This window comes from Pongo abelii, chromosome 4 (genome assembly GCF_028885655.2).
Source record: "Pongo abelii isolate AG06213 chromosome 4, NHGRI_mPonAbe1-v2.0_pri, whole genome shotgun sequence".
Taxonomy (NCBI): domain Eukaryota; kingdom Metazoa; phylum Chordata; class Mammalia; order Primates; family Hominidae; genus Pongo; species Pongo abelii.
This window is the reverse complement of record NC_071989.2, coordinates 152,370,137-152,393,661: the sequence shown is the minus strand read 5'-3', so window position 1 is coordinate 152,393,661 and position 23,525 is coordinate 152,370,137.

Genomic DNA, 23,525 nt, shown 5'->3' with positions numbered 1-23,525 from the left:
TTTTGCTTTTTACAAACTTGAGGACATGGAGAACATTCTGTATTTACATAGTCAGTTGCTCTACTTTTGTGGTTTTTGCTCTCTCAGATATACCTAGAGAACTTGCTGGGATTCAGATTCCCAGACTATCCATCATACCTAATGAGTCGTGATCTCTGGGTACAAGAACTAGGAACATACATTTTAAAGATGTATTTCAGATGATTATTTTGCATACTGTAGTTTGAGTATTGTCTCAGTCCAATTTTGGTGATAGAACACCACAGACTAGGTAATTTATAAAGAACAGAAATGTATTTTCCACAGTTCTGGAGGCCTGGAAGTCCAAGATTAAGATGCCAGCATCTGGTGAGGGCCTTCTTGGTACATCATGACATAGCAGAAGGCATCACATGAATGAGAGAGAGTGAGAAGGAAGCCAAACTCACTCTTAATAAGGAACCCACTCCTGTAAAACAGACCCAGCCCCACAATAAGAGCATTAATTCATTCATGAGGGTAGAGTCTTCATGATCTAGTCACCTCTTAAAGATCCTACCTCTCAGTACCATTGCATTGAGGATTAACTTTCAAATACATGGACTTTGGGGGATATATTCCAACCATAGCAAGTATTTATAGGTTTAAGTGCAACAATCTCAAAGTGATGCCTGAGAGTTGAATACATATTTGAGTACTTCTGGTATCATGGCCTTTGGCCCTGAGTTTCCCGTGACTAGAGCACTTCTCCCGAATTCCTCTGCCTTCCCTATTATTCTATTTCTATAAACCTCACTACTTATTCTTCCAGTGTTAGGGAAGTCATTATTTTTATTCAAAATTTATTTCATAAATAAGGCCTACTCTGAGCTAGACAAGAGGATATCACTTTTCTTTCTTGAAGCTAGATACCTTTCCTTTGTTTTCCCATGATACCCCATACTTTCCACTCTCATAACACTGAGGATAACCTACTTACTTATCTCCTGGCTACGGACTGAATGTGCCCCTGCAAAATTTGTATGTTGAAGCCTAATCCCCAATGTGATGATATGTGAAGGTGGGGCCTTTGGAAGGTAATTAGGGTTATGCGAGTGGGGTTTCATTAATGTGATTAGTACTTTTATAAGAAGAGACATGAGAGTGCTTACTCCTCTCTCTGCCCTCTAGCAAGTGAGAATACAAGAAGAACATAGCCAGATGCAAACCAGGAAGTGGGCCCTCACCAGACACCAGATCTGTTGCTGACTTGATCTTGGGCTTCTTATTCTCCAGAATGTTTGTTGTTTAAGCTACCCAGTACCAGTCTATGGTATATTTTTTATAACATCCCAAACTGACTAAGACACTTCCTTGCTATAAAATATGCTCTATAAGGGCAAGGACTATATTTCATTTTGTTTTCCTAGTACCTACATTGCACATTGCCCCACAGATCATAAATACTCTATAAGTGGTTGTTGAAAGAAGAATGAATGCATACATAAATGTGTCAGTCAGTGATTTTTGTGTAAGAAACAGTCATAAAATTCTAGTGATATATAACAATAAGCACTTATTTCACAATGCATCTGAAAGCCTTCTGGACATAATTAGCTGAGCTTGGCTTCAAATTGCAGGTGTACTTTGCTGCACATCTCTCATCCTTCTTAGATTAGCAGGCTAGCATGTTCCTTTCATGGTAAAAGATAGGCGCATAAGAGGGCAAGCAGAAATATATGATGCCTTTTAAAGCCTACACTCAAAGCCGGTACAACACCGTCACTTCTATCCACACCCCATTGGTCAAAACGAGTAAATGACAATGGATGCTGGATTCAATGGGTATGGATTAAGGAAGTGAATGTTTAGGGCCAATAACTCAATCTACCACACAAGAACTAATAAATAAAATATTAAACAAATAGACTATTGAGAGGAGAGATTTGGAGGGAAGGGATTTTACCTTTCATTTAATTCATTTGCTTCTATGTTCCAGGATCCACAAGACTCTGGAGAAATGCAATGATACTTGGGAAGATCGAATCCAACTTCCATTTGGAGATTCACTAGAAGCCATTAAGTTCACATATTGAAAGAAAACAAAAAAAAGAAAGAAAGCTGGGTTCTTGAAATCTGTAATAATGGCACTTAAGTTGTGTTTTTGCTACTTCAAACTTCAGAACCTCTACAGATGTGCCAGAAAGTGAATATGCAAGTCCTGCATACATTCTGCTCTGCTCCCCCTCCTACCTTGTTGTGCTCAGCTATTCCAGGACACACTGGGCAAAAGAGAGAGGCTTGGAGGTAAGCCTAGAGGGACAGCTCTGAACTAGAGTTACAGCAAAGGAACCAGGCAGGAGGAAGAATGGAAGGGCTTTGTGAAATCTCTATTTCTAGGACTTGTAGGTTTTAGCAATTATTACTATGTTTGTAAAGCAGCCACATCAATGTTTCATTTTGATTTCTTAAGATTTTTTATATGTCTACAGATAAAATAATCAAGCTTAATTTATCCATGGTGTGAATTCAAGTTCCCTTCCATGAATCTTCTCCTTCTAGCTCCACATTTAACATCAACTAGAGAAAGAAAGACTTCATCTTCCCAAACTTCCCAAACTTCCCAAAATGTGAAAAGTTGTTCTTCTTTATTAGACCTTCTAAATCTCTTGCACCTTCAGTTTGCCTTAGAATTCCAATAGAGGAAAGCAGGCAGAGATCCCAATTGTCACAATTTTCCCTTTGAAAGGACGAACTACAAAGTTTGCAACTTTTTTAAAAATTCAAGATAAAAGAAGATAGCCACTAATTTCATCATCTCAGGAGAAATAAGTTGATAACAGAGCCAATTAAATTACTCATGTTTGAAATCTTCTAGGAACCTCTCTGATCCAAATTTATTATCACTTAAACAATAGTCTTCTAACAAATCCTCAATTTTTTCTCCTTGAATAAGAAAGCAGAAGTCCTTGGCTTAGGCCATTGGAAATCTCAAAGTTCTACCCAATTTCTAATCTTGAATAAATTCCCATGCTTAAATACATTAAGACCCATCAATAGGATAAAATCTTAGGCAGTCTTGAACATTCAGGTTTACTTAAAATAATCAAGGATACTAGGAAATATTTCTAATTTTATAAATTGGGATGCAACACAATATATGGTGATACCAGTTGTGTTAAATATTAATAATCACATGGGTACACATGTGCACACACACAGAAAGAAAAAAGACAGCAAGGAAATAGGAGACTTCAAGAAGTTTACATAAAATGTGCATTATATAGAAAAATTATGCATGGATTTCAAAAAGTTTTTGCACCAAAATTAACTCATGCTAACTTCTCATAACATATCTGAACAGGATCTAGTTTGAGGCACTGAGAAGGATAAGACATCAGTTTTAAATTAGTTTTTATCCGAGCAACATGAATTCTGCTAAAACTGAAGCAAGAACAAACATCAAGTTTATGGTGAAGCTTGGGCAGAAGAATGGTGAAATCATCAATGCTTCATGAAAAGTTTATGGGGATAGTGCCCCCAAAGGAATCAGCATCTTACAAATGGATAACTTGTCTTAAGAAAGAATGAGATGATGTTGAAGATGAAGTTCACAGAGGCAGACCATCCACATCAATTTGTGAGGAAAAATTAATCTTGTTCATGCCCTAATTTAAGATAACTGGTGATTAACAGCAGAAACAATGGACAACACCACACACATTTTATTTGGTTCAGCTTACACAATGCTGACTGAAACATTATAGTCAAGCAAACTTTCCACTTGATGGGTGCCAAAAATCTCTGTGCCCATATCAGCTGCAGATGAAAGCAGAGCTTTCAATAAAAATTTTAAGCAAGTGGGATGAAGATCCAGAAGGATTTTGTTTCTAAGAATTGTAGCAGGAAATGAAATATAGCTTTACCAGTATGATCCTGAAGACAAAGCAATGGCTTTGTAAAAGTGGTAAAATTGGTTCAGTCAAACAAAAATTGATAGATCAAGAGCAAATGTCATGGCAACCGTTTTTTGGGATGCTCAAGGCATTTTGCTTATTCACTTTCTGAAGGGCCAAAGATTGATAATGTCTACTTGTTATTAGAGTATTTTGAGAATGTTAGCCAAAGCTTTAGCAGAAAAACACCCAGGGAAGCTTTACCAGAGAGGCCTTCTCCATCACAACAATCCTCCTGCTATTTTTCTCATCAAAGGCAATTTTATGAAAGTTTTGATGGGAAATCGTTAGGCACACAACCTGTATTTCTGATTCGGCTTCTTCTGACTTCCTTGTTTTTAATCTTAAAAACTCTATATAAAGGGTCCAGGCATGGTGATTCATGCCTATAATCCCAGCACTTTGGGAGGCCGAGGAAGGTGGATCACTTGAGGTCAAGAGTTGGAGACCTGGCCAACATGGTGAAACCCCGTCTCTACTAAAAATACATAAATTAGCTGGGCATGGTGGTGTGTTCCTGTAATCCCAACTACTCAGGAGGCTGAGGCAGCATAATCACCAGAACCTGAGAGGCAGAGGCTGCAGTGAGCAGAGATCGTGCCACTGCATTCCAGCGTGGGCAACAGAACAAGACTCTGTCAAAAAAAAAAAAAAAAAATGTATAAAGGGCACTCATTTTTTTCAGCTGATAATGTAGCAAAAACTGTAATGACATACTTAAGTTTCTGGGACCCTCATTTCCTTAAGGATGAGCTAAATGGCTGGCATTATTGCTTGCAAAAGTGTCTTAAACTTGATGAAGTTTATGTTGAGAAATAGAGCTTATATTTTTTACTTTCATATTTTAATCCTATTTTTCCATGACTTTTTGAAGTTCCTTCATAGATCTAACTGTTATTAATGTTTTTCTCTTGGTGAAGTAATTATGTATGATTATATTATGTATGCCTTCTATATTTTTCTTAATTCTTTATGATGATTGTATATGACTTCTCTAATCAGAAAAAAAATTGTAATAGATTACATTTATGTGACTAGCTTTTTAAAGATTATTAAATTAACTTTATCAAGTTGTTGAACAAATATTTGATTATCTTACTGGAGAGCCTTCTGAAAAGTCATAGAAATATATCAATATTCTAGATCACTACCAGAGGAAATAAAATCCAAAAAACACAAAAAACTCAAGAGCAATATTATCATATTATAGAGGTATATATGACCCTAAGTACACTTTCATATGTGAATATCAAAAAAATTCATACAAATAATAAGTTAGAGGTGATATTTTATTTTCAAAAAAATTCAAGATAGGTTTCCTTTTACTTAAAACTCAACAGTTAATTTTCCTTGAGTGCTAAGTAGTATGTTAGTCATTGCATTAATTATCACATTTAATCCTCAGAAAAATTCTGTACAATATGTCTTCTACCAATTCCACTTTACAGATGAAAAACTTTAGGCTTAAAAACATCCAGCAGTTAGGAAGTAGCAGAATCAGGATTTGAACTCATGTCTCATAAATCTAAAGCCAATACAATACAGAGTGACATTCCCAAATATTTTGATGAGGATGTCATCCTTTAAGTTACAACAGAGTCTGGTATTTAGCAGACTGAGGAGTGACTTGATTAACTGGAAAAAGAAGTCTTAAAACAGAGGAAGTGTGTTCCTTTTGTTAGTTATTCTGATTTGCTTTCTCCACTCACTTCAAAAGATAGAACTCCACTGCCTTGTAGATGTACTCAGTGCATAGGCAGAGACAGTCTCAACTGTGAGACTCTGAGGCTCCTGAATTTTCTATCATCTTCATAGCTTTCCTCCAAGTTGGCTTTCAGTGTCTCTAAGAAAATTATTGATCAGGCCTTAGTAATCACCCTTAAAATTCTAGTTCTAATGCTATTTTGAGGCTGGAGGAGACCAGGCAGGGAAGCACTCGTTCTTGGCATCTAAGAGGAAGCAACAAGCAAAGCCAACTCTGCCAGGAACTGTGAAAGCCCCTGACTTCAGCAAAGGCAGGTATTCCTGTCTTAGATGCCTCAGTCCAAAGAAGGATAATTTCAGAAGTCACTAAAATTTACATGGTGAGATAATGAGTTGCTGACCATGTTTAAGGAGACAGAAATTTAGATGTATTTTAAAGAGACAACTGATGTAAAAAGGCATTGGTATTTTAGCATAACACTCTAAGGTCAAGTCTTTTGCACAAAAAAAGAAAAACTAGATTATTGGTAATGGAAGTGTTGGCATTGAAATCTATCCAAATTACCTGAACATAGATTTCTCTGGGCTCCTACCAGAGCAGGTGGATAATTGAAACCTCTCCCAGTCCCTGTGGATGGACTTGCAACGCTGCAGACTTATATACAAAAAGCAGGTCAGGTCAGTATTCCAGATGTTTCTAACAATCCAGACGTCTGGTGTGTTGGCAAGGCCTATCCAGATGGTTACTAAATATTTAATCTTTTGCCTGGATGTTGGCTCCCATCTGTACACCCAGGCTTAGAACCTAACAGGGTATCAGTCAATACCACGTTGTCTGTTAATTAAAGATTTACTTGAGTACATTTTGTCCACTGGGTGCCTGCTGTTTCAGTAATCTTCCAGCCAGACACATTTACCTGAATATTCATGGTCACTTAGAAGGCACTGGGCATTCAAGCTCTGACTAATCGTTTAATTCTTCCTACCCACCCCTCAGCATCTGATCTTGCTGTCTATTTACTAGGCTTTTGTTATTTCCCTTTTCAAATTCTAAAGATTTCTGGAGATAATGCTACAAAAATGACTTGGTAGCTGCCTGAATTTATATGTTGTTCATCTGAGCAATTCTATTTGCTGGTGAATAAAGTCACTTGTCGCACTTTTGCTTCTGTGTGGTACAGCAGCCTCCTGCTATCCACCCTTGGTCATCTGCCCTCCACCGGGGCAGCCAGAAGGTCTTTGTATTGGTCTGTTTTCATGCTGTTGCTAAAGACATATCAGAGACTGGAAAGAAAAAAAGAGGTTTAATTAGACTTATGGTTCTACATAGCTCAGAATCATAGCAGGAGGGGAAAGGCACTTCTTACATAGGAGTGGCAAGAGAAAAATGAGGAAGAAGCAAAAGTGGAAACCCCTGATAAAACCATCAGATCTCATGAGACTCATTCACTACCACGAGAACAGTATGGGGGAAACTTCCACCATGATTCAAATTATCTTCTACCAGGTCCCTCCCACAACAACTGGGAATTATGGGAGTTCAATTCGAGATGAGATTTGGGTGGGGACACAGAGCCAAACCATATGTCTTTTAAAAATCCCCTTATGAAAAAGCCTAATGTCTTAATCATGGCCTGAAAGTCATCCAAGGTCATATCCCTGATCTCTTTTTACTTCCATCGTACTTGCTTTCTTTTGTTCTTTCTTTTCTTCTAAAGCGACATTCCTTCTCTGGCATTTAACTTTGCATATTCCTGGATGCTACTTTCCCTTCCTTTCAGACTCATTAAACCCCACTCATCTCGGAGATTAAGCCTCCTTTGCTCAGGGAAGATGGATGTCATGAATGCCCCAAACAAGCTGAATCTGCCCAACCTACTCTCCCATAACATCATGGCTTCCCCTTTATATAACTCACCTCATTCATAACTATTTCTTGGCAGTCTTCTCCTTAGATTGTATTATCTCAAATGTCACAGCAACTGTGTGTGCTCTTAAATGCATATCCTGGCACCTGGCACACAGTAGGCACTTGGCAAATATTTGCAAATTAGCAAAATGAAAATGAAAATAGAAGTTTAACTTGGCTAGTTTAGAATCTGTAGAATAAGATAACCATATTGAATCATTGATTCAATAGCAACAAATATTTCCTGAATATTTCTTCTATCTGTCAGGCACTGTGTAAGATCTCCCCCCCAGCAAAAAAAATAATTACAGTATCTTTTCCCAAAAAACTTACCTAGTTAAAATGCTTGCTAGATGATGACCAAGGTAACAGTATATAACTTTTGTAAATTCAATGTGTAGGTACACAGTAATATTAGTGATAAGATGAATGATTATTTTTTATACTTTTCTTTCTCTTAGTTAGTTTCACTCTGACTATGGTTTATATGTAGACTTAGGATGTTGGGTTCTCAGACTTCTCTCCTTGAGGTCAGATAGTCTCTCCATTTTAAGGAGTAATTGGACCTTAAGTGGCTTTATTGTCCTCCAGCCTAAGATGCTGTTTCCAGCCAGCTCAGCAGTTCTGCTCTCCCCTAGGAAGTATAGCTATGAAACAGGGAAGAGAATGAAAAAACTCTTCTTTTCTCGCATGGTGCATGAGCCCCTGGCCTGTCTGCCACTTCCCTCTCAGAATAAAGGAGAATGGGTGATTTAAGGTGGGGTAGACTGAGATCAGGTTTTGAGTTGCTTCCTGAAGCCAAGCACCTTCCCAGGGAAGGGAGAGGACAGTTTTCCTTTATGGTCAACCAGGTATATGGTACCATTGACAGAGGCATTGGAAAAACTTTGGGACATCTGTTCTGCTGGACTAGCACTTGCTTGAGGTCCTACTTCTAAAGAGTTATTTCTTAAGCTTATACCCCATGTTAAATTTTGTTTTTCACTTTGGTAGGCTGAGGCAGGCAGATCACAAGGTCAGGAGATAGAGACCATCCTGGCCAACATGGTGAAACCCCGTCTGTACTAAAAATACAAAAAATTAGCTGGGCATGGTGGTACACACCAGTAGTCCCAGCTACTTCGGAGGCTGAGGCAGGAGAATCACTTGAACCCAGGAGGCGGAGGTTGCAGTGAGCCAAGATTGCTCCACTGCACTCCAGCCTGGCAACACAGAGAGACTCTGTCTCAAAAAAAAAAAAAAAAAAAAAAATCTATTTTTTTTTCTGAGCAGATTAACACTTAACATTTACACATGAATTAATTTTTCAGGTTGATTTCTAACTACAGACTAGGTGGATGTGAGGCCAGAATAAGACCATAGTTGAGATGTTTTGAATAGAAGGACAGTATGGAGGGAAATATGTCACAGTAAGGCATATATGAGATGTCTGCATTGGAGAGGGGAGGGCAGAAAGGATGGGATGGGGCCTGGGCAGTTCCTGGCAGCATGGTATGATAAAAGGAGTGCTGGGCTTGAAGTCAGACAGAACTGGCATAGTCCTGGCTTTGCCACTGGCCAGCTGGGTGACGTTCGGCACTTCGTAGCCCTGAACTTAATTTCCTCCTCCATTAAATGAGAAGAATATTTCTTAGTTGAAAGGATAATAGTGAGACTCAAATCAGAGAATATGAATAGTTTTTGTAAAGGGTAGCATAATAGGCCGTGGAGCCAGACTGCCTGGATTTAAACTGTAGCTCTGCCACTCACTAGCAGCATGTCCTTGAGTAAGGCAAGACATTTCTTCATCAGTGAGATGGGGATAGTAAGTATATGCACCTTGTAAGACTGTGAGATTTAAAGAAATTAATATGTATAAAGCTCTTAAAATAATCCTGAAAGGCTGTGAATGTCCAGCTCAATAAAATTGAGGAGGGATGATGAAGATAATGATGATGTCAGTGGTGGTGATGATCAGCATCTGCAGCAGCAGCAGGAGGCTTCCTACAGATGGGAGGGGTAGGAGAAGAGAGCTGGCCTGGGAGTCAGCAGCCTGGGCTAACCCTAGCTTGGCCATCCCAGCTTCATGTCCCTGTGCTCTGGTTTCTCTAGCTGTAAGATACCAGTTTGGGACTAGATGACTTCTAAATACCTTCTAGCTCAGACAGTAGGTGATTCTGGGACCAAATGTGTAAGGGATTTCAGAGAAATAAACATTGAGAAAATAAAAACAAAACCATCCCCTATCCACTGCAAGAATTAACTCTCAGCTCCACTGAGGTGAACAAACATTTACTGAGTACCTACTATACACCAGGCACCATGTAACATAAAGGAGGCATTCTCTGCAGAGCAGACTGCAAGCTGCCCTTTCACATAGAGTGGAATCCTTACAGAGCCATCTCTGTCCTTGTGATGACCGTGTGGTCACATCTGAAGTTGTGGTGGTATGACAAAATCATCAAGTACATGGCAAAATAAATTAGTTCCATGGCTTTAAACATGTTAAAAACCTCAGCTAACTCATCTGTGAATACCACCTCTTTCTTGGAGCTTCTTCGGAAATTTTGGGAGATAAGGTATGTTTCACAGGAGCTACAATTTTTAAATTATTAAGTTTTCCCTTTCATCCATTCAGGGTCCAAGATTCTCTCCTTGGTTGGACTGAGATAGCCTTCTTGGGGTAATAATGGTAAGGGGGTATGGGTTGGGGAAGGCAAATGTTAGAATTTCTTTCAGAAAAAAAAAACAAAAAAAGAGAATGGGTAGTGATATTCAAACTCTGACATTCAAAATGAAACTATTTAGAAAAATTTGACCTGTTTCCTAAATGTTGCTTGAACAACTACTTAAGGGACTGTTTAAATTACTAGATGGATTGAACTAAGTTCTAAATGGAATTAGAACAAAATTGATTATTTTTTGTTTTTAACCAAAGTACTTGACCTTGGAGGGAAGATCAGATAACTTATAAACAAACTGAATAATCCATATTTGCTCTGTATGTCTGAGTCGAAAGCTGAATGAAAATTTTGCCTAGCGTAGTTATTGGAACATAGTAAATAGTTACAATTAAGATTTTTTTGCCGTCTAAATTTATAATAATTAGGAGTATACAAAGGAGAAATGATGCATAGTCAAAAAGCTGTTTATATTTAACTTTTCCTGGTAATAAATGAAGAAAGGAAATCACATTAGGCTGAGAGCTTATTGGGGGCAGGAGGTATGCCTTACTTATCTCTCTATCTCCATCACCCAACAGAGTCCTTAGAATAGCTGCATTCAATAAATGAATACATTAATGAATTACTCCATACCAAGGTCAACTTGTGGAGAAGTAGAGTTACCAAATTACGCAGCTTACCAGGGATGATATTTTGTGGTTATAACAAAAACTCACAGTTCCTAGAAGGTGGTCTTAAATTCATAAACTAGTTGTGTAATCTTGGCCAAATTATTTATGTAGTCTACATCAGTTTATTCAATCTACAAAGTAGAATACATTATCTGCCAACCTTACAGATTTGTTGTGAGAAATAAATAAGAACAGGGTATGTTATAGCAAGAAGAATGCTAGAAATACAAAATGTTATTTATTCCCAAGAAGTCTGAAAATGAATAAGTCACATGTGGAACACTGAGGCTTGGCTGCTGTTTCATTCCTGGGAGGACAAAAGCATTTTAAGATTATTTTATTATTCTTTCCTGCCTATGATTTAGATAAAGTACAGTTTTTCCTTGTTTTTTTTTTTTTGAGACGGAGTCTCCCTCTGTTGCCCAGGCTGGAGTGCAGTGGCGCGATCTCGGCTCACTGCAAACTCTGCCTCCCAGGTTCACGCCATTCTCCTGCCTCAGCCTCCCAAGTAGCTGGGACTACAGGCATCCGCCGCCACGCCCAGCTAATTTTTTGTGTTTTGTTTTGTTTTGTTTTGTTTTTTTAGTAGAGACGGGATTTCACCGTGTTAGCCAGGATGGCCTCGATCGCCTCACTTCGTGATCCACCCGCCTCGGCCTCCCAAAGTGCTGGGATTACAGGCATGAGCCACTGCGCCTGGCCACAAGCATAGTCTTGTAGACACACCTGTTTTTATTTTTATTTTTAATGAAATTGAGTGATTAATCCCCCGAGAGTCCATGAAGTTAGCTAAAGTATGATTTAAAATCATTTCTTTCATTTTTAATCAAGAATTTATTCTTATTAAAAATTTCTGGCCTCCATTGGCTTCAAGACCAGAATGAAATGAATTTTATTACTTTATGACAGAGCCAAGTTTCTATTCTTGAAACTCCAGTGAAAAGCAGATGAGGCAATTTGAACACTGTCCAGTGCATATATGGGCTAACCTGGAACTAACCAATTCAAGCTTCCTCTGACAGCCATGTAGTCTCTGCCTTCTCTACGTCCGTGGCTTCAAAACACACAATTCCTTTGCCTAGGAACAAGAACAAGCAACAACAGAATTCAAAGTCAGAAAAACTTACTATGAAGCATAGTAAAAACTATAGAAGAGCTTTAAAAAGTCACCCTAAAATTAACAGCATCAGTGTTTATGAATTATTGATATGAACCCACCCTTACTGTGCAGCCATGTCAACTTCTCCCTTAAGTCAATGCTTCTCCTAATCAACATTCTCTACAGGCCTCTCTTAAGCCAATAGCTCTCAACTGATCTACTTCACATACTGGTGATGTGAAATATCTCACAGGGATGCCACCAAATTTTGCTGTGTGGATTCTGGGATGAAGTGGTGTGCTTCCTAGAACTGATTTTTTTTTTTTCCTCTTTTGGGCTTCATTTGGAGAACCTCTTGTGTCTTCCTTCTCAGTTCCCATGGTTTGAGTGGGTCCAATTTCAATCTAGATACACAAGTCAGCATGACATCTAGGCCTAAACTAAGCAGCCTTTCTTTTTCTTTGGCTTAGGGAATGGGCACATGAGCCTTGTGGATTGGGTCAGGACTGGGCATATGACCCAACTTGGGCCAATAAAATCTAGATGCTTCTTCAAACTGTTGGGAGTACAAGAGAGAAGATGTCTCCTTTTATCTACATTTGAATCTGGGAGGATTTAAGCCTGCAGCTGATATGTCACTATGTAGGGTTTGGAATTAAAGCTAGCACAGGATGTGAGGAGGGAGGGAACAGAACCAAGAGTACAAAGAGACTGTGATGATGCCCTTCCAGCCTCTGGATCTAGTCATGCCTGAAGCTACCGGACTTCCGTGATATATCAGCTAAGGATATTTTTTCTTAATTGAATCAATTTGAGGATTGGGTTTCCTATCTATTGTGAGGGACTTTTCTATTTTAGCATTGTAAGTCTTACATCCCAAGAAACTCCTCATTTCTGGAAAATCTGGGACAGCTGGCCACTCTATCCATTGTCAATAAAAAGGCACCACCCAATGCAAAATATATATATTTCCTTACCATTGAGGATAAATGACATTACAGTATTGATAAAATGTTGAACTAAGTGCCTCATTTGACGTGAGACAGGATTTGACACAACTGATGTGAAAAATAAAAGGGTAGAACACAGTCAAGGCATAAAAGAAAGATGTCCTCTGCACAGGAATCTTACCCCTGAGTATGGAAAATGATGGGGTCAAGGAAGACAAGAGTTCCAATCAATAAATAAGAGCTGAAGTATTGACCAAAGAATAACGTTAGCCTGTAAATGTTCTCATGCACTAGTAGACTTTTTTTCTGTACAATTTTATTCTAATCACTGATAACTTATTTTAGTGTTGTTTTGAATTTTTCTTTTCTTTTTCTTTTCTTTTTTTTTTTTTAATGAGACAGAGTCTTGCTCTGTCACCCAGGCTGGAGTGCAGTGGCGTGATCTCAGCTCACTGCCACCTCTGCCTTCTGGGATCAAGTGATTCTCCTGCTTCAAACTTCTGAGTAGCTGGAATTACAGGGGTGTACCACTATGCCTGGCTAACTGTTGTGTTTTCAGTGGAAATGGGTTTTCGTCATGTTGGCCAGGCTGGTCTCCAACTCCTGACCTCAAGTGATTCACCTGCCTCGGCCTCCCAAAGTGCTGGGATTACAGGACTGAGCCACCACAGCCTACTGTTTTGAATATTTTCATTAAGCCATTAAAAATTCTAGAGTGTTGTGATATGCTCATAGTCTTAGCTATTCCGGAGGCTGAGGCAGGAGGATCACTTGAGCCCAGGAGTTGGAGGCTGCAGTGAGTGACGATCACACCACTGCACTCCAGCCTGGGCAACAGAGCAAGATCCTGTCAAAAAAAAAAAAAAAGATTCTGATTTTCAAATGTATGCTGTGACAATTAAAGGATAAGAATAATTAGTTTGACCCTTAATGTTTTCTCCATTGAAGTTTCTGTACAGACCTTACTTTCCTCTCTGAATTTTAAGATCCTAAAGGACACATTGAAGGTTTGCTTATCTTATGTCCTCCTTCCACATCAAATGTACCCATTGACGTGGGTGGCAGTAAAATATTTTTGAAACAAATTAATCTGAACCATCTTAGGGCATAGAAATCTTACTTACAGAATTGAAGGATTTAAAAGCACTTCACTGAAAATGAATTCTTTTCAGTCATTAAATCCTTGGGGTGTTTTAGGTGGCTGGACTGTATTTGCAAAGCTTTGAGTTATCCATTGGGAACAGGAAAAGCTGCCGATAATTTTTTAGTATTTGGTTCTTAGTACACTGGGAGATTTGTGTCTGCATCAAAGAAGCATTTTAGAAGTGGTAGATTTGTTTGATGCTAGTGGGGGTGAGAAGTGTTAGGAAAAGAAATTATAATGAGATTTCTTTTTTTGGAGAGAGGAAAAATAAAGAAGGCTAGAAAGCCAGAGAGGAAGAGAGAAATATGTCACTCTATAAAAAGTCGAAGATCTCTCTTTCTATTTTTATCAGGGCCAGTGGATGATTCTAAAGCTGAAATTCAGACCATAACTCTATGACTAGGTCATTTTATTTTTCACCTTTACTGGAATTTGAGTCAAAAACAAAGAAATATTGACTTAAGTGATATTTGGACTTAAGAGTTCTCAGAGTAGTATGAGTACCCACAGAACTCATGATTTAAAGCATTTATATTGAAAAATTATATATGCATAAGATAATATATATCCATTCATATAAATATATTCCTATAAATGCAGGCATATATATTTAGGAAATTTTTTTTAATGCCTACAGATGGCCAGGCACAGTGTCTCACACCTGTAATCTCAGCACTTTGGTAGGCTGAGGGTGGAGGATCACCTGAGGTCAGGAGTTTGAGACCAACCTGGCCAACATGGCAAAACCCTGTCTCTACTAAAGACACAAAAATTAGCCGGGTGTGGTGGCACATGCCTGTAGTCTCAGCTACTCAGGAGGCTGGGGCAGGAGAATCACTTGAACTCAAGAGGAGGAAGTTGCAGTGAGCTCAGATCACACCACTGCACCCCAGCCTGGGTGATAGAGTGAGACTCCATCTTCAAAAAAAAAACAAAAATAAATGCCTATAGATAATTGTATTTCAGAGGTTAACAAAATGCAAATTCCATGAACGTGATTCAGTAATACTGTGTTTCTGTATGATTCCAGCATCTCATTCAAAGACCTTTAAGACTTAGAGTCAAATAATTATGTATCTTGGGATTTCAGGTCACATTAGAGTTTAGCATCAGTTCACACAGAAAGAGGGCTCTGCCTTCTTAAAAATGGATGACCTCAAGTTTCTCTTGTGCAAGCAAGGCTAATCGTTTCTCCCTGTCTACAGTCCTTTTCTTGTGGAACAGGTCTTTGCCTCCTTTCTGAGAGTCAGCTTCATAACTAAGAATAACACTACGATAGACTAATAAGTTCATGACTCCTGGGCTCAAATCCTGGTTCTGCTGTTATCAACTCCATTACTTTAATTTCTTTATCTTATGGTTGCTCATTTTATAAATGAGATTAAAGCTAGTAACTATTTAGGGGTTGTTATGAATTAGTAAGTATTTGTGCTTAGAACAATACTGCCATGCAATGAGTATTAGCTCCTACTAATATGGCCCCATCACTGTCCCTTTTAACCACAGATGACTAGACCAGGAGTGGCTACCTACCAAGAATACGGAACTAAGGTATATCAGTATGTCAGAGTCAATTATTGGAGAGCTCTAGAACTGAAATCACTTATGAAAGTCAGAACAGAGGTCACCATGTTTGAGTCATAGGCATGGATAAGCAATCAGAGAAAGCTTAGTTTAGAGGGAACTAAATAGGTGTAGGATGTTGTGCAAAACACTTTACATGTATTTTACATGTATTACCTCATTTAATATTCACAACAACACCACGAAGTAGATATTATTATTATGCACCATCTTACAGAAGAGAAAATTGAGGCATAGAATGGTTAGGATTCAAACCTAGGAAGTGTAATTCCAGAGACTATACTCATTCATATCCACTCTACACACTGCTATTGAGTAAGTATACGAGTGAGAAAGAGGAATGGAAAGAGGAATGTAGAGAAAGGAGATCTTGTGTTTGCCTGAATACATGTCTCATAAGGCTCACTTCCTACTCATGGGTTCAATAATATACTTCTTTAACTTTTCAAGAAATTTTCTCCTTCTGCTCTATTTAGTTTGAATGGTTTACTGCCATTTTATGATTCATGACTAAGACTTCCTTATGTTTAGTGGCAAATTGTCTAAAATGACCAAAAAAACACCATACTTATTCTCACAATGAACTGCAACTTATGGTTTTTGAGGCACCTATAGACCTGACCGACATGAGAGGCTAGAGAAAGAGTTCACACACCCAACAACGATTTCAAAGTCTGGTTCAGGATCTATCCAGCCACAGGAAGAACAAGAGCCATAGGTAATTGTTGTACATGGGATGAAATAATTTCCTCCACTTCAGGACTAAGGTTTATTGAAGAACAGATGGCACCAGGATGCGCTTGCTGCATCTCAATGTCATCAAAGGTAATTTGCATTCTAGATTTTTGGCTTCTCAAAAAAATATTTCTCAGTGTCAGCTTTCACAGTTAAAGTGAATAGGTAGTTTGAGTTGGGCAGAAGACATTTTAAATTAAGAAATCAGACATCTCCATGGTAATCCAAGTCACCAAAATAGGTCAGAGCTAGACTATGTTTCAAAAGACAAAATCACTGGAAGTTAGGGGAAGAGGAGAGAGGTGGCCTTGATGTTCTGAAAATAAAGTAAGTAAGAAGGAAAGGCAGGAAGGAGGGAAGGAAGGAAGGGAGGGAGGAAGGGAAAGAGGGAGGGAGGGAAGGAGGGAAGGGAAGGAAGGGAGGGAGGGAACGGAGGGAATGAAGGGAAGGAAGGGAAGGAAGGAAAGGCGGGAAGGTGGGAAGGTGGGAGGGAGTGAGGCGGAAGGAAGGCAGGCAGGAAGGCAGGAAGGAAGGAAGGAATGAAGGAGCCTATGTTTTCTCAAATGAAAATGAAAATGTGATATACTGAAAGCTTGAAAAACTTGAAAATATTATATCCAGTACCCTGACTACTTCTCAGTGGTGACATGTGTCATTTGAAGAAATGTCAGAAGGGAAGAGGAGAAAATTACATTTGGCTGATTATATGTGGTAACCATTGGAAGGAAAACACTGACATAAATGGTCGCTAAGTCCACAGTTTCCTCTGGTTGTCCCATTTCTTCGCTTCATTTGTTTAGCTTTATCTAAGCTTTGCTCAAGTCCTGAATGCACTGAAAAGAGCCAAATTCTAGACCTGCTGGCAATGAACTGTGCTTCATTCCTCATGTATGAACTCAGCGTTGGGATGAATCTCTCCCAGTGGAAAGAAACAGGCAAAGAAATGTGGAAATTTGTACAGCTTGGTTATTGTACGGAGTGAGGAAGGTGGACTCATTGCATTTAGAATAAAAGATGGATTTTCCTCCTTTGGCAGTATTTAAAAAAAGATAAAATTTATGACCACAATGAATGTCAAGCTAATTAACTACTACAAAGCACCACTTTTCTTTATGTATCTAATCCCTTTTATAAACAAAACTAATTGGAAGAATGGTAAAGATGCTATAAAAATTCAGAGATGTTTAAGCCAGGAATGATTGTTATCTGCCATGCTGTGAGCCAGCATTTTTGGTTTCCTGCCTGCCAGACTTCTTTGTGTTCCACCTTTGTTCCCCAATTTTTCAAGCTCCCAGCTCACTCTGCCCATTATTCTCTCCACTAAATGTTTTGCCTTTCACATATTGGATTAATGCTGCATTTGGGATAGGAATCAGGAGAGAGAAGACAGGACTGAGGGGAGGATGGGGTGTGCGGGAGGTGCATGGAAGAGAAAATGGGGTTATAGGCTGGGAAAACGGCCTAACAGACTGACTTCATGAGCCTGTGACCTATGCAGTCATCTAGGGCCCTGAGCTTAGAAGGGACCCACCCTTGGCTTTACGGTCTGCTGCCATCATCTTGAAATTCTCAAACATTTTGAACAATACTCCTCACATTTGCATTTTATATTGGCCTCCACAAATTATATAGCTGATCCTGAGAGCCACGGGAAAAGAAGCCCAAAGGGAGACAGAGTCCAAAGGTCTCCTAGGAGATTATGAAGTACATGCGAGCTCCAGGTCATCAACTCACCAGGGCTGAATTCCTACAAGCAGAAAAGGGAGGACAAGGAGCAAGAAAGGAATGTGCTCAGGGTCTGATTGCCCCAGCCTGGAAAGCTTCTACCCTTCCTTTCCTCCTCCATTCAATACAACAACAGCTTACAGTCATGCCCAAAATTAAATTCCTTTGGCTTCACATTTTGCCTGCTCTTAGGAAATACATGCACGACATAATTAGTCATAGTAGTCATTTATGTTTAGCCAATCAAGGAAGAAATATTTATCCTGTATATCCTACAGTAAGTCATTCTTCCAGGCACTGTGGATATGATGATGAGTAAGGCATGCAGAAGCCTTGTATTCAAGGGCATTAGATTCTAGTGGGGAGACAGGAAATATAACTCATAAATAAGTAAATAAAAACTATAATATGTGGTACTGATATATGCTATATAAAAATGAAGTGGTAGGTAGAAACTGAGCAGGCTGCTTTAGCTAGGGTGGCCTGGAGCTGCCCCTCTGGGGAGACGGCTCATGACTTGACAGCTGAGTGAATAGAAGGCAAGTCTGCGAAGATCTGGAGAACGAATGCTCCAAGAAGATGGGGTACCATATGCAAAGGCTCTGAGAAGAGATCTACTGATAGTTATTTTTGTATTTGAGGGACAAAGAGAAGGCCAATTTGACTGAAAGCTAGTGGATAATGAAGAGAATAAAGAAACGTGAGAACAAAAAGTCAGCAGGGGTCAAATCTTTTTGCAGTCCAGAGGAAGAATTTAGATTTTATTGAAAAATAACAGGAAACATTCGAAAATTTTATCGCTGGGGAGTGACATGATCTAATTTACATTTTTGAAAGAAAACTCTGTCTCCTGTGTAGAGGATGGACTGCAGGGCGTGTACAACAAGAATGGAGGCAGGGGAATGATTCAGAGCCCATGGAAGTGACCCAAGGGAGGGAGCTGGTCACTTCAACAAAAGAAGTAGCAATAGAGATAGGAAAAAGTGGTGGGATCCAGGATAAATTCTGCAGAAGTGGTCAGGATAGATTCTGATGGACTTATGTGAGATCCATTAGAATCTATCCTGAACCCTCTTTTGCTACAGCAAAAGAGGAAACATGAGTGGCTTTTATATGATTAGCCTGAGTAGCTGATATATTGCAACCCCATCACTGATGATAGAAAGTTTGCATAGAAGATTTTTTTCTGTGTTGGAGATGAGAGTGGAAAGCAAGAATTCTTTTTCAGTCCCTTTACCTTTGAGGGTACTATTAGACATCTTGGTGGAGATGTTGGGTCGGCAGCTAGATGTATGAGTCTGGTCAAAAGAAAAGAGGTCAATTCAGGAGATATGGGAGAATTACCAACATACAAGTGTGTTTTGAAGCCATGAGATGGTATGAGAATCCTCTTAAGGAGACAATGTAAGCAAAGATGAAAAGAGGGCTAAAGAGAGAGCCATGCACGCTCCAAGATTTCAGATCTAGTTTGTTAGTAGGGGAAAAACCAGGGAGGATGTCAAAGAACGAGAGATGAAGTGTTTTTAAAATGGACAATAATTGGGTGTAGATATCTAATGAGACTTCAAGATAGAACAGGAAAATCAGCCATTGGATTTGGCCAGATGGAAGTAATTAATAACCTTGGGAGGGACCATTTATGTACAATGGGGTTGAAGTGAGAAGAAAAAAATGCTCAGTCCAAGTGGATGGCAAAGAAGGAGAAGTACAGATGAGAGTGCACACAGTAAGTATGGACGCATTTTTGTATTTTTCTTAGGAGGGGGGAGGAGAGAAAAGAAAAATATAGTAGTAGGTAGAAAACACCAGGACCAGAAAGGCTTCATTTTAAAAAATCTTTTAAAAATTATTATTTTAAGCCATATTTGTACAGAGATGCAACTCATTTCATAGAGGGAGAAGTTGATAGTGCAGATGAACTAGATATAATTGAAATTCTCTTAATCAATTTCCACTTAACTTTAGACTAGATTAACTGCTCTTCTCTATTTCTTTTGCAGAGCATATTGATGATTCCCATGGCTGGTATTCCACACTCTAAAATGCTATGCACTCTGTGTTCACCAGCTTGATCTGTGAAACGGACAAAGATGTAATTGTGTCCCTCCCCAAACCTGCTAGTGCCTGTGTTATAGGCTGAATTATATTCTCCCCCAAATTCATATATTGAAGCCCTAAGCCCCGGTGTGACTGTCTTTGGAGACAGGGCTTTTAAGGAGATAATTAAGGCAAAATTAGATCGCAAGGGTGGGGCTTAAGCCAATAGGATAGTGTTCTTATAAGAAAAGGAAGAGACAGGGAGGCTGCACACACAGAGAAATGACCCTGTGACACCACAGTGAGAAAACGGCCATCTGCCACCAGAGAGAGGCCCTAGGAGAAATCGAACCTACCAACCCCTTGATCTTGGACTTTCCACCTCCAGAACTGTGAGAAATAAATTTCTGCTGTTTAAGCCACCCATTTGTGGTATTGTATTACAGCAGCGCCAGCAGATTAATGCAGTCTATTCAAATACGGTCTATTGTAATTGTGTCATTTAATAAAATATTACATAAAATGAAGAAATCATGTTCAAAAGAGTTGTTCTTAATGAAAACTTAGCTGAATGCTTTGGGAAGACTTGTTCTTTTAAGAAATTGCTTTTAAAAATTGCCATTCCAGGTGATCATTAAAAAGTCAGGAAACAACAGATGCTGGCAAGGATGTGGAGAAATAGGAACACCTTTACACTGTTGGTGGAAGTGTAAATTAGTTCAAACATTGTGGAAGACAGTGGCAATTCCTCAAGGATCTAGAACCAGAAATACCATCTGACCCAGCAATCCTGTTCCTGGGTATATACCCAGAGGATTATAAATCATTCTACTATAAAGATACATGCACACGTATGTTTATTGCAGCACTATTTACAATAGCAAAGACTTGGAACCCACCCAAATGCCCATCAATGATAGACTGGATAAAGAAAATGTGGCACATATACACGATGGAATACTATGCAGCCATAAAAAAGGATGAGTTCATGTCCTTTGCAGGGACGTGGATGAAGCTGCAAACTATCATCCTCAGCAAACTAACACAGGAACAGAAAACTAAACACCACATGTTCTCACTCATAAGTGGGAGTTGAACAATGAGAATACATGGACACAGGGAGGGGAACATCACACACTGGGGCCTGTCGGGGGTTGGAGGGAAAAGGAGGGGAGAGCATTAGGACAAATACCTAATGTATGCGGGGCTTAAAACCTAGATGACGGGTTGATAGGTGCAGCAAACCACCGTGGCACATGTATGCATATGTAACAAACCTGCACGTTCTGCACATGTATCCCAGAACTTAAAATAAAAAAAAAAATTAAATTGAATTAAAAATAAAATAAAAAATAAATTGCCATTCCATTGTTATGAGCAAGACAACTATAAAAGATTTTTTAAATTTATAAAAATCTAGGACTCTACCCTCAGATTATCTTTAAGCTTCCTCTGCTTTAAAGAAACTAAAACTAAAATTCAGAGATGAAACAACATATCAAAAGATGAACCAAAACTCTAATCTCTGTCCTGCAAAAGACTGGCAAATGAATTAATATGTATAATATATGCTAGTTAAACTATTTTAATGACACCAGGTGGGGTAGAGCAGCTCATGCCTATAATCCCAGCGCTTTCGGAGGCTGAGGCAGGTGGATCACTTGAGTCCAGGAGTTTGAGACCAGCTTGGGCAACATGGCAAAACTCAGTCTTTACAAAAAATAGAAAAAATTAGCTAGGCATGGTGGCGTGTGCCTGTAGTCCCAGTAACTGGGGAGGCTGAGCAGGGAGGATCACTTGAGCTCGGGAGGTCAAGGCTGCAGTGAGCCATGATCATGCCACTGCACTCCAGTCTGAGTGTCAGAGTGAGACCCTGTCTCAAAAAAATAAAAAAGAAAAGAAAATAGTTTAATGATACTCAATTTTAATTTATGAACCAACTGTAGTTTCCAGCTGTGTCAGATAAGAAGACATTTGCTGCAAAGTACATGAGAAGGTGAGATGGGACGGGATTTAATGCCCAAGGGGAAGTGTTATCTTCGATAGAAGCATGAACATTGCTTCCGTTTTCACAGGTTGGAATGTAGAGTGTAAGTTGGCAGAATTGGTAGTGGGAAGATGAGACTGTTCTGATCCTATTGCTTCTTTTTCCCCTAGGAAGTCTGAGAGGGAGGAGGGTGTGGTAAAGAGTTGAGAAAAAGGGAACGTGTGAAACAGCTGTCTTGAAGAGTGGAAAAGTTAACTTACTAGGGAAATGTATGCCATGGTCTTGCCATGTTGAGTGCCTATCTAAGATTTGTGATCATAAATGTGAAGTGAGTCCAGTTAACATGGTTGCCTAATTTTCTCCTGTAAAATTTAACCTCACAGGAACCAATATACATTTATAGGTTATTTGGGTGCGATTGTGGTTGGGGTTTTCTAGGAAAGTAGGATATGAGGAGAGTGGGGCACAGAAGTGAAGATATTTTAAAGGAGATTATTCTGATGATGCATCATGGGACTTGGGCTGGGTAAAGAGGAATAGTAGGACATACTATAAAAATAACAGTGGTTGTATTGGGAGAGAGAACTCAGTGGGGCAAAGTACTGTTGGAGGAGTATGAGCATGGAAGGACTGGATGGCTGGCCAGCAAGTTCAAAGTTTTAAATAAAGATTTTAGAAGTGGTACTGTTTCTGGTAATAGAAACATCTAGAAGTGGCTATGTGGATGGGTAGCTGAGGTGAAGTGGAGAAGTGATCATTTAACCTAATGAACTGAGAAGCCAAAATGTCAGATGGGTCATCATGTGGATGCTGAAGTCATCAGTCATGATAACAGAGAAGTTATGGAGAAGGAGAGACACATCAGGTTTGCAGGACACTGGTGACTGGTAAGGGAGAGTGACAAGAAGTTAAGGAGCTCACAGGAGGAGTCTGAATGTTTTCGTGCCATGACTTTTCAATACTGAGACAAGGTCTTGATTTGGCAAGTGAGAGGGGCACATGAGAGTCCTAAAGACCTGGGCAGTGTGAGAGTGCAACTTAGGATTGCGGGTCAAGTCAGAATGCAGGAAGGAGAGGGGAGAGGTCACAGAAAAGAAACTTGTCTACGTTTCAGTGGATTTCTGTGGACCAGCAGACGAACAGTTTAATCAGTGTGTGTGTGTGTGTGTGTGTGTGCGCGTGCGTGCATGCAAGCACGCAAAGGTACTTCTACAGATAGCAGAACACATAAGATGGAACTCAATAGTTCACTAGATAGCAAGAGCTCATTCAAAAATCCCATCCCCAGAACTTCTGCCTCAAAGCAATGGTATAGTTCCCCAAAGATGGTAAAAATGGACGAGAACAGCCATCCTCAGATGCTGGAATCTGAACATTGGAGGGTTTCTGAGTCTGAGCCCAGC